We start from the raw sequence: 20,171 nt of genomic DNA on the forward strand, positions 1-20,171 counted from the left end.
GAGCACAGACTACGGACGCGCAGGCTCAGCGGCCATGGCCCACGGGCCCAGCCGCTCCACGGCATGTGGGATCCTCCCGGACCAGGGCACGAACCCGCGTCCCCTGCATCGGCAGGCAGACTCTCAACCACTGCGCCACCAGGGAAGCCCAGCAAAACCAATTTTAAGAGGAAAGTTTCTAGTGATACAGGTCAATCACAAGAAACAAGAAAAATCCCAAATATACAACCTAACTTTCAACATAAAGGAATTAGAAAAAGAAGAAAAAACAACACCCAAAGTTAATAGAAGGAAGAAAATAGTAAATATCAGAGTAGAAATAAAAGAAGCAAAGACCAAAAAAAAAAAAAAAAAAGTAAAGATCAATAAAACTAAGAGCTGGTCCTTTGAAAAGATAAACAAAATTGATAAACCTTCAGTCAGATTCATCAAGAAAAAAAAGAAAGAGGGCCCAAATAAAATTAGAAATGAAAGAGGAGACATTACAACAAATATCACAAAAATATAAACAATCATAACAGAATACTATGAACAATTACATGACAAAAAATTGGGTAACCTAGAAGAAATGGATAAGTTCCTATAAACATTACAATATACAAATACTGAATAAGAAAGAAATAGAAAATCTGAACAAACTGATTAATAGTAATGAAACTAAATAATAATAATAATAACCTCTCAACAAACAAAAGTCCAGGACTAGATAGCTTTTTGGGGGAATTATACCAAACACTTAAAGAAGAGTTAATACCTCCCCTTCTAAGACTATTTCTTCAAAAAAATTGAAGAGGAGGGAACAGTTCCAAATTCATTCTATGAGGAGAGCATTAGCTTGATGTCAAAACCAGACAAAAACACTACAAAAAAAAATTACTAGCCAAAACCCTGATGAACATAGATGCAAAAATTCTCAATAAAATATTAGCAAATTGAATTCAAAAATACATTTAAAAACTCATACATTATGATTGGACAGAGACTTATTCCAAGGATGCAAAGATGATTCAATATCCACAAATCAATCAATGTGATGTACAAAATTAACAAAGGATAAAATTAATACAATCATCTCAATAGATGAAGGAAATAATTTGGCAAAATTCAACACCATTCATGATAAAAATTCTCAAAAAATTTGGTAGGAGGGAATGTACCTCATATAATAGAGGACATTTAGGACAAACCCTCAGCTAATGTCATACTCAATGATAGAAAGCTAAGAGCTTTACTCTAAGATGAGGACCAAGACAAGGATGCCCACTCTTGCCACTTCTATTTAACATAGTAATGGAAGTCTTAATCACAGCAATCATATAAAAGGCATCCAAACTGGAAGGGAAAATGTTAAACTGTCACTATTTGCAAGCAACATGATAATATATGTAAAATACCTTAAAGTCTCAACCAAAAAACTATTAGAACTAATAAATGGATTCAGTAAAGTTGCAGAATACAAAATTAATACACAAATCTGTGTATTTCTAAATACTAATAATGAACTATCAGAAAGAAAAATAAAAAAACAGCCTCATTTACAATTAAAGGAAAAGGAATAAAATGCTTAGGAATAAATTTAACCAAGGAGATGAAAGACCTCTTCTCTGAAAACTATGAGACATCAATGAAAGAAACTGAAGATTATACAAATAAATGGAAAGATATTCTGTGGTCAGAGATTAGAATAATTAATATTGTTAAAATATACATACTACCAAAATCAACCTGCAGAATCCATGCAATTTCTATCAAAATACCAATGGCATTTTTCACAGAATTTGAACAAATAATTTTAAAATTTGTATGGTAATAAAAAAGACTCCAAATAGCCAAAACAATCTTGAGAAAGAAGAACAAAGCTAGAGCTATCACACTGACTTCAAATTATTGGACAAAACTATAGTAATCAAAACAGTATTGTACTGGCACAAAAACAGACAACATAAATCAAATAAAATAGAATAGAGAGCACAGAAATAAACCCACACTTATATGATCAATTAATCTATGAAAAAGGAGAAAGAATATGTGATGAGTATTAAATTCAGCCTCTTCAATAAATAAGGTTAGGAAAATTGGATAGCTACATGCAAAAGAATCAAACTGGACTACTTTTCCACACCACACACACACACAAAAGCTAAAAATGGATGAAAAACTTAAATGTAAGACTTGAAACCATAAAACTTCCAGAAAAAAAACTGGCAGGATGCTCTTTGACATTAATCTTAGCAATACGTTTTGGATCTCTTTCCTCAGACAAGGTAAACATAAGCAAAAATAAATAAATGGGACTACATCAAACTAAAAATATTTTCACAGCAAAGGGAACTGTCAACAAAATGAAAAGTCCTACTACTGAATGGGAGAAGATATTTGCAAACAATATATCTGATAATGGGTTAATATCCAAAATATACAAAGAACTAATGTAAAACAACATCAGAAAATTGATTGTTGGTAAGAATGTGGAGAAAAGAGAATCCTTGTGCACTGCTGGTGGAAATGTTAATTGGTAAAGCTACAATGGAAAACACTATGGAGTTTCCTCAAAAAGTTAAAAATAAGGGAATTCCCTGGTGGTCCAGTGGTTAAGACTTAGTGCTTTCACTATTGTGGCCTGGGTTCAAGCCCTGGTGGGGAAACTAATGACCCTACAAGCTGCACAGTGCAGCCAAAAGAAGAAAAAAAATAAAGAAAAAGAAATACCATGCAATCCAGTAATTCCACTCTTGGCTATTTATCCAAAGAAAGTAAAAATACTAATTCAGAAAATCTATGCACCTCAATGTTCATAGCAGCTTTTTTTACAATAACCAACACGCAGAAGCAACCTAAGTGTCCACCAATAAGTTAATGGATTAAAATATGGTATATATACTATGGAATATTACTCAGCCATAAGAATGAATGAAATCTTGCCATTTATGACAATATGGTTGGAGATGGAGGGTATTATGCTTAGGGAAATAAGTCATAAGTAGTAAGACAAATATGTATGTTTTCACTTATATGTGTAATCTAAAAATCAAGACAAACAAACAAATAAAACAGAAACAGGCTCACAGATATTGAGAATACACTAGTGCTTGCCAGAGGGTAGAGAGATTAGGGGAGGGGTGAAATAGGTGAAGGGGATTAAGAGGTATAAACTACCAGTATTAAGTAAATAAGTCACAGATATGTAATGCATAGAACAGGGAATATAGTCAATATCTTATAATAGCTTTGCATGGTACATAACATATAAAAATATCAAATTGTTATGTTGTACTCCTGAAATTAATATAATATTGTTGGTTAAAATACTTCAAAAAGAAAAAAGAAAACAAAAACTTGCTACATTGGATATCATCAAAATGTTGTTCTTTGAATGACTATTAAGAGAATGCAAAGGCAGTGTGCATTCTGGGAGAGGATATTTGTAAATCATGTATAATGAGGGACTTGTATCAATAATGCTTAAAAAGCTGTCAACTAAATAACAAAATAAGCAACCCAATTTTTATAATGAGCAAAATATTTGAAGAGACACTGCATCAAAGAAACTATGCAGATACCACCCTCGCCAACAAAAACAAACTAACAAAAAAAAACAGAAAGAAATGCTCAATATCCTTAGGCATTAGAGAAATGCAAATCAAAGCCACAATGAGATATCTAACTACACATCTATTATAAAGGTTAAAAGTAAAGACAAACCTAGCCAAATCAGGGCAAGTATATAGAACAACAGAAATCTCAGACACCAATAAGGTAAATGTAAATTCTTACAATCATTTTAGAAAATACCTTGGCAGTTTCAAAAAAACATAACCACATACTACCCACCATACAGCCCAGCTGCTACTATGTATTTACCCAGTAAATAAAAACATAGTTTACTGGAGGGCTTTTACAAGAAATGTTAATAACAGTTATATTGGTAATTGACAAAAAACGAAAACAAACAAAATTTCCACCAGCAGGTAAATGGATAAGTTTCTGTGTATCCATACAATGGAATACTATTTGTCATTTTAAAAAGAATGGATTCTTGGCATAACAAACAACCTGGTAAATTAAGGAAACTAGATATTTTTACTGAATGATTCAATTTACATAAAGCTCTAGAAATGCTAATGGAAAAAAAAAAGCAGAACAGTGGCTGCTAGAGGATGGGAGTGGGGTGGGCAGGGACAAAAAGGAGGGATTACAATGGGGGAATTAGAAAAATTTTGAGGAAGGTAGATATCTTATCTTGATGGTATGATAATTTCATAAGTCAAAACATCAAATTGTACACTTTAAATATATACAATTTACAGTATGTCTATTTTCACAATAAAGAAGTTTAAAAAGCAAATATATATATATTATATAAATATATATATTTGTACTGGTTATTTTAGTTTATAAAGAACTTTAAGGTACATTAATTATCTCAGTAGAATCTGTCTACACTTCTGTGAGTGCCAGCCTTATTGCCCCATTATGCAGAAGATGAAGCCAATTGTCAGAAATGATAAATGATGCAACTTAATTCATATAGCAAAATTGTATTGCATTTGGCAAGGTCATGTATTCCAAAATTTAACTCAGATACTACAAGTTATCTTCTAGCACTCATGCCATGTTAAGTTGTTCTATTGGACTTTAGGAGATATCTTCAGCTTGAACTTTTTTTTTTTTTAACATCTTTATTGGAGTATAATTGCTTTACAATGGTGTGTTAGTTTCTGCTTTACAACAAAATGAATCAGCTATATATATACATATGTTCCCATATCTCTTCCCTCTTGAAAGGAACTTTTGTACAAAAGGGAAAAGGATCTATCAGTGTTTCAGATAAAGCCGTGTCTCATGACTGGAATAGTGAAATAAGGAACAGAATTCTCCTGTTATTTAATGAAAAAATAAAAGGTAGAAACTTGTCAAGACCTTCTTCTGTTCTTTATTACACAATATCTACAATCTTATTATTTGCTAACTCCTCTGGGAGGCATTAGAGGAGAACACTCATTTATCGTCAGGTATAAATTTGTATTTCTCATGAAAATAACATAAAACCCAGTAAAGACCTCATTAAGAAAAAAAAAGTCATTTCACTCTCTTTGACTTTAAGAATGATGGTTTTCTTTTTATTTTATGTATAAAGTAGGAAAACTTGTAATTAGTTTAATACACAGTATTGAGAAAAAGTTATATGATTCCTTAGGTGCAGGCTTAGCTCTTGTGAAGTGGGTAAATTTATCTTGGCTAGAGATAAATCCAACCATTCCCATTTTCCTGGTATCCTTCTTCCCATCATGCCACTCATCCTGTCTTTACCAGGGGCTTGCTTTCAGAATCTTGTTAAATACTTGATGAATTTTAGTAATAAAACGTCAGAGTGACTATCAAAATAAGGTCCACAATTATCTGCAGCATAAAATCTGTGGTGTCAGGTAACCTTGCCTATTCCTGGGCCACTGCCTTGCCCTACTAAATCAGGTACTGTGAATATGGACTTCCAAAATCTGTATTTCAGAATTTTCCCAAATGACTCTTATGTACCATAGAGTTTGAAAGCACTGGTTTAAACTCTTGTATTATTTGACCTATATCACCTTTCTATTTAACATGTCCCCATCCATCTAAATCACATACACAGATAAACTCACCAAGAAATTTGCAGTTCAATCAAGGACATAAAAGTACAAAATAAATGATAAAGTAAGGAATTTCTTGTGCTTTGTTCTCAGCTATTTGGGGACACTTAAGGAATATTTTTTGAACATAAGAAATACTCAGAGTTCATGAATTATATGATGATAATTGTCTATTCTGCCTATACATAAGATTGGCCTTGTGCCAAGATGATCTTATCTCTATACACTATAAGTGCAGGTGAATGTGCAGTATCACATTTTGATACTGTTGTATGCATAGGTTAGACGTACCATGTGGAAAAATTCAGTAGCTCTCTCTACTGGTTTGTAATCTTTCTGACATTGTCAGATCTCAGGAGTAGAGAGGGGTCCTAGGGAAAATAAGGATCAGCTATAACTTGAAGACCTTGATAGCAAGGGGTCAGAAAGATGTGACAGCGGAAATTTAAAAACAAACAAAACATAGATGTTAGAGGGCAGTATGGGGTATTTAGAGTTTCTGGATGCACAATGAGAACTTTATTGGAGTTTGTCAGAGAACTGGTAGGATGAACTTAGGTAAAATTTGGAAATGGCTCTCTTGAAGACCATTTCTTTCTCTTTATTGAGAAAATAAATTGTACAATTTATTTAATCCCAGATTCTTCATCCATAAAATCGGAATACTAGTATCTATTTTTCAATTGAGTCCATACATTTAAATTTTGTTATTCAAGCATAAAATAATATACATGATATAATAAAGTAACACATCCATGTAACCACCACATATACCAAGATATAACACATTACCAACACAGAGGCTTCCCTTTTGCCCCTTCTGGTCATTATCTCTACCAAAGTTAGTCACTACTCTGATTTCAGTCAATATAGATTTTGTTTTGTTTGTTTTTAAATTTAATTTATGTAATGAATAAAATAATATATTATATGAACATTTGCAGTTGACTTCTTTTTACATATTGACTTCAAGATTTATTAATGTTCTTGCATACAACAGTAGTTTATTCTTTGAAACTGTATAGTCAGCATTTTATGAACATACCAGTATTTCTTTATACATTCTAGTATGGATGGATATTTGAGTTGTTTTCATTTATCTGCTGTTATGAATAATGTTACTAGGAATATCTTTGTATATGTCTTTGGTTTCTCATATTTATGTAGTCTGTATGGAATTTATAGGCCAAGGTAGGAATATTTTCACCTCTAAAGCCATTGTCAAAAATTTGTTCAGGGCTTCCCTGGTGGCGCAGTGGTTGAGAGACCGCCTGCCAATGCAGGGGACACGGGTTTGTGCCCCGGTCAGGAAAGATCCCACATGCTGTGGAGCAGCTAGGCCTGTGAGCCATAGCCACTGAGCCTGTGCATCTGGAGCCTCTGCTCCACAATGGGAGAAGCCACAACAGTGAGAAGCCTGCGTACCGCAAAAAAAAAAAAAAAAAAAAAAAAAAAAAAAAATTTGTTCAAAAATAAAATAACTTAATATTCTTATAAGCAGTGCTGAGAGTTGTAGTTGCTCCAAATCCTAATACTTTGAATCATAAAACTGTCATTGTTTTGTTTGCTTTGGTCTTCTAGTTATTCTGGTAAAGATGTAGTAATATATTAGTATGGTTTTAATTTGTATTTCCCTAATGAGTGATGATATAGAGTACCTTACCTTGTTTGAATATCCTTTTTTGTGAAATGTCCATTCAACACGTTTGCCTATATTTCTGTATTTTTATATTGTTATTAGTTCTGTAGATTCAGCATATAATTCCAGAAGATATAATTATTATTTTAAATAGTAAATATATATTTAGGCTTATCTATATAAAAAGTTAACCTTTTACTTGTTTTTAATTTCTTTCTCTATTACTATTCTTCTCTCTGAAATCTTATTTTTTCTATATGAAAAAAGTCCCTTAGGTAAGATATTTATTTTTATGCAGATCTACTTTGGTAATTTGTTATTCCAGTGCTTCTCTATTTTAAGTTCATTCTTGAAGCTTATTCTCACTAGGTATGGCATTCAAATGGGACCATTATTTTCCCTCTACCCTTTAAAACAGGCATTCCAGTATTTTATAGATTCCATTGTTTATGTTGAAAAGTCAGCAATAATGTTTTTGTTATAGCTTTGAAGGTAAATGCTTTCTTTTATCTGGCTGATTTCTTAAACTTTTAAATTTATCTTTGGGTTCTAGAAATTTTTTCTACAGTGCTTAAGTATATCATTCTCCCAGTTTACACTACTTGGTAATTGTATATCTTCTTCATTCTTTGGCTTTATGTCTTTCATCAGTTTTGGAAAATTCTTGGCAAATATATCTTTAGATATTTTACCAAGTATCTCCTTTATTTCTTGGATTGGAATCGCATACATATTAGATATCTCCATGATGTCCTATATGTTTTTATCCATTTAAGTGTAATTACTTTTTGTATTTACTATGCTTCAATGCTGATATTTTCTACCATTAAGCTCATGTATTGAATTCTTAGTTGTACTGATATTTTTAAATTCTAGGATTTTCATTTTTTGTTGTATAAATGCCAGCTATCTGCTATCTTTTAAAATGTATTTATCAGATTTATTTTAAAGTTTATGCCTGAACACTAATATCTGGATCATTCATTAGCTTAAATTTGTTGACTTTTTCACTTGGATTTTGGTCATTTTTTCCTTTTTCCTAGTATGTCTGGCAAATTTTGTTTTTAGACTGTAAAATATATAAGAAAAACATATTGAGGCTCTAAATGTTGTTACATTATTTCAAGAGAGCTTTTACTTTTTTAATATGTTGTAGAGAAGGTATGGGCATGGCCTAATTGTAGTTTGTTATTAATACCTGTTCATATTTCTTCCAAGGTTGCAACTAAAACCTAGATTTTTTAAACAGAGATGGTTCTTGTTTCTTAATTACTCTAAACTCCAAATATATATATTGTTTTTTAGTCCCTTAAAAGTTGCTTTCTGTTTATTTTTGTTTGTTTTGTTTTGCTTTGTTTTGTTTTGATCTAACCATATTAATGTACAACTTAGAAGTTAGTGAATTGCTCAAGGGGAAGTTATGTGCAGAATGTTAAACTCACCTTAGAATGTATTTTTATCCACCCTGTCTGGTCAAGTTCTGCTTATTCTGCTGCTTTTTCATTCTTTCAAACAGTTGTTCATTTTTTTTTTTTTCCAGGTGGTTGCAACCATGCAGCATGTGAGATCTTTGTTCTCTGACCAGGGATTGAACCCATGCCCCCTGCAGTAGAAGCATGGCATCTTAGCCACTGGACCACCAGGGAAGTCCCATGTTCATTGCTTTTTATTCTCATCTCTTGCTAGGAGGTTTAATCTAATATCAGTTTCTTCTTCATAGGGAAAGTGGGACATTGGTGTATGAATATTTTAATTCATAACATCTGTTATATTCTTCAGAATAGTGACAACTATTTCCTATTACCAGAAATTTATAAGCTTTATCATATCCCAACTTACCTGTCACTATCTTGCAGTTTAACTGATGTTGTGATACCTAATTTTTGAAATTTTAACTTTTCTTCTTAGTGACAAGTTTCAACGTATTTTCATGTTCTTGATAGCTTTTGATTTTTTCTCCTCTGTAAATTTCTCATCTCAAAATAATCTTATATGCTTTGTTTTCAATCTCTGTTGTCTATTAGTCAAATACTTCATTTAAACTATGATTTTCTTTGACTTTATAAATGACTGATGATCTTTTTCCTTCTCCAAGTGGTAAATTCTTGTCTATTTTGAAAGATCCAACACCAACATCATCTTTAGTGAGAAGGCTTCTTTGACATCCAGGAAGAATATTTTTGTTGGGAAAAAGATTGGTAGAACATACATCTACTGTATTGGTTGTGACAGAATAGGCCCTATGATACTAATTGCCACAACAGCAGAGAAAAAGAGCAAAACTAATCCCCTCACAAAATTTCCAAGAAAAATCCCCACCATTTCTTTTAAGAGCTTTAATTTATGTTGTCCCAGACACAAATGCTCAGTTTTACAGGAAGACACATACTATGCTTTTGATTATTATCTCCAGTGCTGAGGTAAAAAAAGCACCTCCTTCAGGAGGGCTACACCCCTCACTGTAGTTAAAAAATTCCTTGGTTGAGGGCCCAGTTATTTTGAGGCTATCCCTGGTAATAGCTGCATTAAAAAAGTAGTTCACTGAAGCCCACTTAAGAGAATTGCTGTTAAAAGAATAAAAGGTTTAACAAAATCAATTATCTTGGCCCCAAACTGTTCAATAATAACTGTATCTGTTAAAGAAATCACTATTGCTAAGTGAATAAAACAGTTTTAACAGGAATCTCTGAAAGGCCTTCAAATCCAGTCACACTACTGGAAATATTCCCTACCAGCCTCAGTTCTTGACACTTTGAAATCTCACATTAAGTTAAATTGTGGATGGAGCAGAGCAAAATGTTGGAAATACTGAAAGTGTTAGGCTACCTGTTAGGTAAATATTCTCTCATGAGAGAAACTAGAACTGTCATGGCAGCAAGAACAATATCTGATATATATTTTTGTATCTATAGGAAGAGAATTAGTAGGTGCCCAGCAAATTACTCAGAGTGAGAATATAATTGAATTGAACTATTATTTTAATATATTTTCTGAGAAATATTCCTGGATAGAGATCTACACAAAACACTTAAGATAGGCCCAGTCTACAAAGAACTGCAATTTAAATGGGCCAATAAATACATCCTTGAAAAAGTTGTGTCCAATATAAAGATCTATTTCCTAAGTAATAATACATTGCAAAAATTCAAATGTGGAATGACTGTACATTGGTTATTGACTTGGGTCAAGGAAGTTTTTGTGAAGGAAGTGGGGACTACAGTGGAAAACACTTTACCACTCACCTCACTCTTACCAATCTAACATTGTTCAGTAGCCTGATAAAAACATTAGTGTATAGTAGAAATCTTTCTAGTCTCCTAGGTACCTCATTCTAAGGCTTTGAAATTCCCATCAGACCCCACATGCTCTGTCAAGTTTATCATGTCCTTTCAAGGGCAGGGATGGTCAGTCTGGTAAATGTGAACTTTTGATTCAGATATTCTTGAATTTGAGGTCCATCTCTAATAGTTACTTTATATCCTCAGACTGATTATTTAACACAATTTGTGCTCAGTTGTCTAATTTCTCAACTTGGAATAGCAATGTAGAAGTAATTGATCATTAAATGCTATTGATCTTGATTATCATTTTCATATAATATTATATCCTAACACTAACCATAATACTCAATCAATAGATGAGCCTAAATAACTGTGTCATACATGAATTAATGTGTGAAGGGACACAGGTTTGGCAGCAGATAATAGAGTCACACTGAGGACAAGAAGGATATAAACCAGGGGATTAGTATCACTCTATAAGTTCCTGGAAATCAAAAATAGCATCTTATTCACCTTAATTTTCCACACTTGTCTCAGCATATTTAGATAAACTATGTAGGTAAGTATATAAATTTAAAGTAATAAGCAAAGAAAAATCTATTTTAAAAATAGCTCATAATTAATAAATATGTAATGAATGATAAAATTATCTTCCATTGATTAAGTACCTGATATAGGCCTCAGACTTCTGCTAAATTCTTTACAAATATCCTCAGTGTAACTTTTTGAAGAAACTTTTTGAAGAAACTGCAGTTTCTTTTGAAGAAACTGCACTAAAATGTATATTCTAGGGAATGATTATAACAAAGAAGTCTATGTAGAACTACAGTCCACGAACCTGGTACATGCTAGGTAGTTTCATAGGCTGGTGATTTAAGAGTTAGATCTTTAGGTAGAAAAATTCAAATATAAATCCCAGTCAAATTAGAATTAAACAAGTTCAAATTCAGCAAATACTAAAATATCCTTGAATGCCTTAAACCATACTGGGATCACAGCCACCTATAAACATGTCCCCCTGATATGGTCCTGCCCAACAGAGGGACAAAAACCAGATGCACCAACAAGAGGGAAGGCACCAGTCCCTCCCACCAGGCAGCCTGCACAAGACTCAGAGCCAAACTCACCCACCAGAGGGAAGAAACCAGAAGCAGGAGGAACTATGACCCTCCAGTCAGCAGAAAGGAGAGCACAACACAGAAACTTAGACAAAATGAGATGGCAGAGTAATATGTTTCAGATAAAGGAGCAAGATAAAAGCCCATAAGAACAAGTAAATGAAGAGAAGATAGGCAACTTACCTGAAAAATAATTTAGAGTAATTATAGTAAAAAAGATCTCAGAAAAAGAATGGAGGCACAGACTGAGAAGTTACGAGAGATGTTTAACAAAGAGATAGAAGATTTAAAGAACAATCAGAGATGAACAATACAATAACTGGAATGAAAAATACACTAGAAGGAATCAATAGCAGAATAACTGCCAGAACGAATATAACTGCTAGATAGAAGAATGAATAAGTGAGTTGGAAGTCAGAATGGTGGAAATCACTGCCATGGAACAGAATAAATAAAAAAGAATGAAAAGAAATAAGGACAGTCTCAGAGACCTCTGAAACAATATTAAACACACTGACATTCACAATATAGGGGTCCCAGAAGGAGAAGAGAGAGAGAAAGAGCCTGAAATATTTGAAGAGACTACAGCTGAAAAATTCCCTAACATGAGAAAGGAAACACTCACTCTAGTACAGAAAGCACAGAGAATCCCATACAAGATAAATCCAAGGGGGAATACAATGAGACACATTAATCAAACTGACAAAAATTAAAGACCAAGAAAAAATATTTTAAAAAACAAGGGAAAAGCAACAAATAACATACAAGGGAACCCCCATAAGGTTATCAGCTGATTTTTCAGCAGAAACTCTGCAGGCCAGAAGGGACTGGCATGATATAAAGTGAGAAAAGCGAAAAACCTACAACCAAGATTATTCTACCCATCAAGGCTTTCATTCAGATTTGAAGGAGAAATCAAAACTTTTACAGATCAGCAAAAGCTAAGAGAATTCAGCACCACAAAACCAGCATTGCAACAAATTCTAAAGGAATTTCTCTAGGCAGAAAAGTAAAGACCAAAAATAGAATCAAGAAAATTACAAATGGGGAAGCTTACTGGTACAGGCAAATATAAAGTAAAGGTAGGAATTCATCCACACACAGATACGACATCAAAACAAGCAATCATGGAAAGAGGAGAGTTCAAATGCAGGATATTGGAAATGCATTGGAAACTAAGAGACAAGCAAATTAAAATGATCTGATACATATAAAGACTGCTGTATTGGGGCTTCCCTGGTGGTGCAGTGGTTGAGAGTCTGCCTGCCAATGCAGGGGACACAGGTTCGTGCCCCAGTCTGGGAGGATCCCACATGCCGCGGAGCGGCTGGGCCCGTGAGCCATGGCCGCTGAGCCTGCACGTCTGGAGCCTGTGCTCCGCAATGGGAGAGGCCACAACAGTGAGAGGCCCGCGTGCCGCAAAAAAAAAAAAAAAAAAAAAAAAGACTGCTGTATTAAAACCTCATGGGAAATGCAAACACAAATCTACAATAGATACACACACAAAAAAGAAAAAACAACCTGAACACATCATGAAAAATAGACATCAAATCACAAGAGAAGAGACCAAAAGAGGAAGGGAAGAAAAAAGACCTACAAGAACAAATCCAAAACAATTAAGAAAATGGCAATAAGTACATTCATATTGATAATTACTTTAAATGTAAAAGGATTAAGTGCTCCAACCAAAAGACATAGATTGGCTGAATGGATACAGAAATAAGACCTATCTATATGCTGTCTACAAGAGACCCACTTCAGATCTAGGGACACACGCAGACTGAAAGTGAGGGGATGGAAAAAGTTATTCCATGCAAATGGAAATCTAAAGAAAGCTGGAGTAACAATACTCATATCAGACAAAATGATTTTAAAAGAAAGATTGTTTCAAGAGACAGGGAAGGACACTACATAGTGAGGAAGGGATCAATCTAGGAAGAAGATATAACAATTGTAACTACATATGAATCCAACAGATGTTCTCCTCAATATATAAGGCAAATGCTAACAACCATAAAAAGAGAAATTCACAATAATACGGTAATAGTGGGAGACTTTAATACTGCATTCTCATCAATGGACATGTCATCCAGACAGATCAGTAAGCAAACACAGGCCTTAAATGATATATACAGAACATTCCATTGACACACAGGCAAATACACTTTCTTCTCAAGTGCACATGGAACATTCTCCAGGATAAATCATATCTTGGGCCACAAATCAAGCCTCAGTAAATATAAGAAAACTGAAATCATACCAAGCATCTTTTCTGACCACAACACTATGGGATTAGAAATAAATTACAGGAAAAAAAGAACTATAAAAATCACAAACACATAGATGCTAAACAATATGTTACTAAACAACCAATGGATTACTGAAGAAATCAAAGAGGAAATAAAAAAATACCTAGAACAAATGACAACAAAAACACTGCAGTCCAAAACCTTTGGGATGCCGCAAAAGCAGTTCTAAGAGGGAATTTAATAGCAATATAACCTTAATTGAGGAAACAAGGAAAATCTCAAATAAACAACTTAACCTTACACCTAAAGCAACTAGATAAAGAAGAACAAACAAAACCTAAAGTTAGTAAAAGGAAATAAACCATAAAGGTCAGAACAGAAACAAATAGAGACAAAGAAAACAATAGCAAAGATCAATGAAACTAAAAGCTGGTTCTTTGAGAAGATAAACAAAATTGATAAACCTTTAGCCAGATCCATCAAGAAAAAAAGGAAGAGGACTCAAATCAGTAAAATTAGAAATGATAAAGGAGAAGTTACAACTGACACCACAGAAATATAAAGGATCATAAGAAACTACTACAAGCAAATGTATGCCAATAAAATGGACACCCTAGAAGACATGGACAAATTCTTAAAAATGTACAATCTGCCAAGACTGAACCAGGAAGAAATAGAAAATATGATTAGAGCAATCACAAGTACTAAAATTGAAACTGTGATTTAAAAACTTCTAAGAAACAAAAGTTCAGGACCAGATGGCTTCATAGGTGAATTCTATCAAACTCTTAGAGAAGACTTAACACCTATCCTTCTGAAACTCTTCCAAAAACTTGAAGAGGTAGGAACACTCCCAAGCTCATTCTATGAGGCCAATATATCCCTGATTCCAAAAACACAAAGATACCATCAAAAAAGAAAATTACAGGCCAGTATCACTGATGAACATAGACACAAAAATCCTCAAGACAATACTAGTGAACTGAATCCAACAATACATTAAAAAGACCATACACCATGACCAAATGGGATTTATCTCAAAGATGCAAGGATTTTTCAATATCCACAAACCAGTCACTGTGATATACCACATTAACAAATTGAAGAATAAAAACCATATGATTATCTCAGTAGATGCAGAAAAAGCTTTTGTCAAAATTCAAGAACTATTTATGATAAAAACTCTCCAGAATGTGGGAAAGAGGGAACTTACCTAAACATAATAAAGGCAATATATGACAAACCCACAGCTAACATCATTCTCCTTGGTGAAAAGATGAAAGCATTGTCTCTAAAATCAGGAACAAGGTGAGGATGCCCATTGTCACCACTTTTATTCAACACAGTTTTGGAAGTTCTAGCCATGCAATCAGAGATAAAAAGGAAATAAAAGGAATCCAAATTGGAAAAGAAGAAGTAATACTGTCACTGTTTGCAGATGACATGATACTCTACATAGAAAATCCTAAAGATGTCACAAGAAAATTACTAGAGCTCATCAATGATTTTGGTAAAGTTTCAGGATACAAAATTAATATACAAAATCTGTTGCATTTCTAGACACTTACAATGAAGTATAGGAAAGAAAAATTAAGGAAAAAATCCCATTTACCATTGCATCAAAAAGAATAAAATACCTAGGAATAATCCTACCCAAGGAGACAAAAGACTTCTATTCTGAAACCTATAAGATGCTGGTGAAAGAAGTCAAGATAACACAAACAGATAGAAGGATATACCTTTGTTTGGAAGAATCAATATTGTCAAAGTGACTATATTACCCAAGATAATCTACAGATTCAATGATATCCCTATCAAACTACCAATGGCCTTTTTCACAGAACTAGAGCAAAATATTTTTAAATTTATATGGAAAGACAAAAGACCCTGAATAGCAAAAGCAATCTTTTTTTATGTGCATTATTTATTTATCTTTTAATAAATAAATTCCTAGAAATAGAACAATTCAGTCAAAAGATAGGACTATTTTTGATGCAAAGGCCTTTTGATGCATATTACCAAATTATCTTCTGGAAAAGGTATATAAATCACTGTCAAGATAGGCTGTAAAAGGTATCTTGTTTGTGTCTAGTGTGTTTCTTAAATTACCTACAAGTGAATTGGGAAATTTCATTGGGGGTTTTAAATTTAAGAGGTGATCTAGAGGAGAGTGCAGTATGGCTATTAAGAGAAGAAAAAAGAAGAGAGAGAATGGAAGAACAAACAACAAAATCTCAAGTTTTACCCTTTTCAAAAGGTGTGTAGGCTCTGATGCACTGATTTGCAGACTGTGTCCTGGGCACTCCTAGGACTCTGCTGCAGGAGGTGGAGGCCTGAGAACAGCTTGGCTTCTTTTTATGTATTTTTAATGTTTATACTTTTGGGTAAGATTTCTTTCAAATTAATGGTTCAAAACGTAAAAAGTTTGAAAGCTACAGATTAGTAGACCTCTAAGTTCACTAGTACTATTTTCAGACAAGTGATTCAAAATGAATCTTGTTCCTGCCTCTGCTTTTTTATTTGAGAAGTAAGTGTCCTGATTCACTGCTGCTTTCTTAAAAGAACCATCTTGCTAGCCTAAATGAGAGAATGAGTAACCTCCTGAGTTAGGGTCCCTCCTGCGCTTCACGGCTCTCCCGATTCCTGGTTGACATCTGTGTGGTTAAGGCCATGTGGCGTCAGATCACTTTCTGGTTCCAGCTCCAGAGGAGGAGCTGGTAAATAGCTGTTTTAGGCAAGGAAGAGGTTGAGGCACCTTAAGGTCAATGACTTCTTATCTTGCTTTTATTAGCAGTGGTGTCAACATGCACTAAAATGTTTAGCAAAAGCAATCTTGAGAAAGAAAAATGGAGCTGGAGGAATCAGACTCCATGACTTCAAACTATACTACAAAGTTACAGTAATTAAAACAGTATGGTACTGGCACAAATACAGAAACATAGATCAATAGAATTGGATAGAAAGCCCAGAAATAAACTCACACATCTATTGTCAATTAATCTATGACAAGAGAGGCAAGAATATAAAATAGAGAAAAGACAGTCTCTTCAATAAGTGGTGCTGGGAAAACTGGTCAGCTACATGTAAAAGAATGGAATTAGAACATTCTCTAACACCATACACAAAAATAAACTCAAAATGGATCAAAGATCTAAATGCAATGCTAGACATTATAAATCTCTAAGAGGAAAACATAGGTAGAACACATAAATCACAGCAAGATGTTTTTTGATGCACCTCCTAGAGTAATGAAAATAAAAATAAACAAATGGGACCTAATTAAACTTTAATACTTCTGCACAACAAAGGAAACCATCAACAAAATGAAAAGGCAACCCACAGAATGGAGATGATATTTTCAAATGATGTGGCTGACAAGAGATTAACCCCCCAAATATACAAACAGCTCATGCAGTTCCATGTCAAGAAACAAACAACCCGATGAAAAAATGGGCAGAAGATCTAAATAGACAGTTTTTCAAAGACATACAGATGGCCAAAAAGCACATGAAAAGATGATCAACATCAATACTTATCAGAGAAATGTCAATCAAAACCACAATGATGTGTCACCTGGCACTATTCAGAATGGCTATCATCATCATCAAAAATTCTACAAACAATAACTGCTGGAAAGTTTGTGTAGAAAAAGGAACCCTCTACACTCTTGGTGGGAATGTAAATTGGTACAGTCACTATGGAGAACAGTATGAAGGTTCCTTAAAAAACTTAAAATAGAACTACCATGTGATCCAGCAATCCAACTCCTAGACATATATCCAGAGAAAGCCATGGTTCAAAAGGATATATGCACCCCAATATTCATTGCAACACTATTTACAATAGCTTAGACATGGAAAAAATATAAATATTCATCGATAGAAGAATGGATAAAGAAGATGTTGTACATATATATATAATGGAATATTACTCAGCCATAAAAAAGAATGAAATAATGCCATTTGCAGCAACATGGATGGACCTAGATATTATCGTACTAAGTCAAGTAAGAAAGACAAATATCATATGATATCACTCATATGTGGAATCTAATTTAAAAAAAGATACAAATGAACTTATTTACAAAACAGAAGCAAACATAGATATTGAAAACAAACTTATTGTTATCAAAGGGTAAATGTCGGGGGAGGGACAAATCAGGAGTTTGGGATGAACACATGCACACTACTATATATAAGAAAGATAACCAACAAGGACCTACTGTATAGCCCAGGGAACTCTACCCAATATTCTCTGATAACCTATATGAGAAAAGAATTTTAAAAAGAATGAATATATGTATGACTGAATCACTTTGATGTACACCTGAAACTAACACAACATTGTAAATCAACTATATGCCAATAAAATTAAAATATTTTTTAAAACTAATAAATAAATAAATAAGAAGATTTAAAATGTCCTTGACCATATATCCAAAGAGAAGTGTGCAGGTGATGAAAGTTACAAGGATAAATTTGTGGAAGTAACATCATTGATCTGTGGTCTGGCTGGAGATACAGATAATCCAAGTGTGGGAGGCTTGTGGTCAGGGTCTTGGGATCTACTTCCTAGGACAATGAAACTATCAGTCAAAACAAAAGTCAGTGTGAGGAACTTGGTTTCTTTAGATTTGCAATAGGTCCTCAGTTACCAAAAATTGATTCTCAAAGCCACTTCCTGGAGAAATTAAATAGAGGGCATAGATAAAGTTACTGGAAACCTAGGTGAATAGTTTAAACCAAAATGAACAGCTGGACCAACTGAATGAAGAGAGAAAGATTTGCACTTTCACTCCTCTTGGCCTAGACAGGGAGATGAAGCAGGTCCCACGAAATAGCCTGAGACCCCCAGAAATAAGGACCAAAAAGATTTTATAGCACATATGGAAACCTTCCAGTTATAATTTTACCACCTAAGTTTTCATCTAAGTTTTTTTACTTCTGACCATAGGACATTTATGCTACCAAACTAAATAAGTAAAGGACACACTTATTGTAATATTTAATTTTGTTATGAATTCTCATCACTTAACAGACCTGCCAATCTCACCTTTCCATTAATATTTCTCAAAATTCTCAATATTATCGACTGTAGACAAAGAAAGAACAAAATATACAAAAATCAAGCTCAAACAGAGAAATAAAAGAAGCAGATGACAAAACAAGATTTATTGTGCAAGGATTTTCTTGGGGATGCCTCTATGATGGAAAATAGGGAAAGACCCAGGAAAGGCTGCAAGTGCTGTAAAACTATGATACAAATCAGATGCCAAGTGAAGTATAGAGGAAGGAAATATTGGGTGGAAATATGTTAGACTGTTATGCCAATCTTTCTTTGCCACAAAGAAGTTGTGGCAAAAGCATCAGGGAATTCCCAAGCCAAAGCCAGTTATCAGGAGGGTCCCAAGTTTCCAAGGAACAGGTCAGCCTCAGTATAGTCCTTTTGAGGTGCGGTCTTTTAGCAACTGCAGACATAGATTCCAGAATGAAACAGCTGCGGCTCTTGGTCAGTTATACTCCATAGAGTTGGAAGTCAGTGAAGAAGGAGAGTGAATTCTCAGGGCTCCCACATAATGGTTTATTTATATATAAGTTTCCCTGTGCAAAGTTTTCAGACTTTAAAGGATCCTTTTTGAGATCATAGGGAAGTCAGAGGTTCTTCATCACTAAATTCCATCTTCAACAAAGGAAAGAACTACGGTTGAAAGATGTTACTTAATTTTCTCAACAGCACACCATGAGCTAGTTTTAAACCTAGGACATGAACCTCATGCCTGGCTTCCCATGTTGCCTCATTTCCGTGCCAGCTGCCTCACTTTATACCTGACACATGAAATTCTGATTTCTGGATTAAAACGTATACACCCTTCACTCCTACTCTTTAGCAGAGTAATCAAGCTCGACATCATTAACCATTAACCTTTTCTGTTTGCCTGGTAGAGCAGGTGAGAGAGGGTAGCAGGCAATGAGCTCCTAGGATGCTGGATAGGTGCCAATACAATTATGCTCCTCTGGCTCTCTGAACCGGCAGCTGTGTCTGAGGTTGACAAGAAGTGTGGGTGAGGCATCCCTGGGCACCAAGCTGCATGAAGACTTCACTCATCTCCTGGTTAGCCGGGGCTGGCAACCTGACAATCAGCACAGTGAGTTCAGCCTGTTATCCTTTTGTGTAGAGGACAGACTTATTGGGAAGCCCCAGTCAGATGAGAGCTACCTTCCTGAATCCTACATTTGGAGTGTTGTCCTCCAGCT

This window comes from Globicephala melas, chromosome 13 (genome assembly GCF_963455315.2).
Source record: "Globicephala melas chromosome 13, mGloMel1.2, whole genome shotgun sequence".
NCBI classification, from domain to species: domain Eukaryota; kingdom Metazoa; phylum Chordata; class Mammalia; order Artiodactyla; family Delphinidae; genus Globicephala; species Globicephala melas.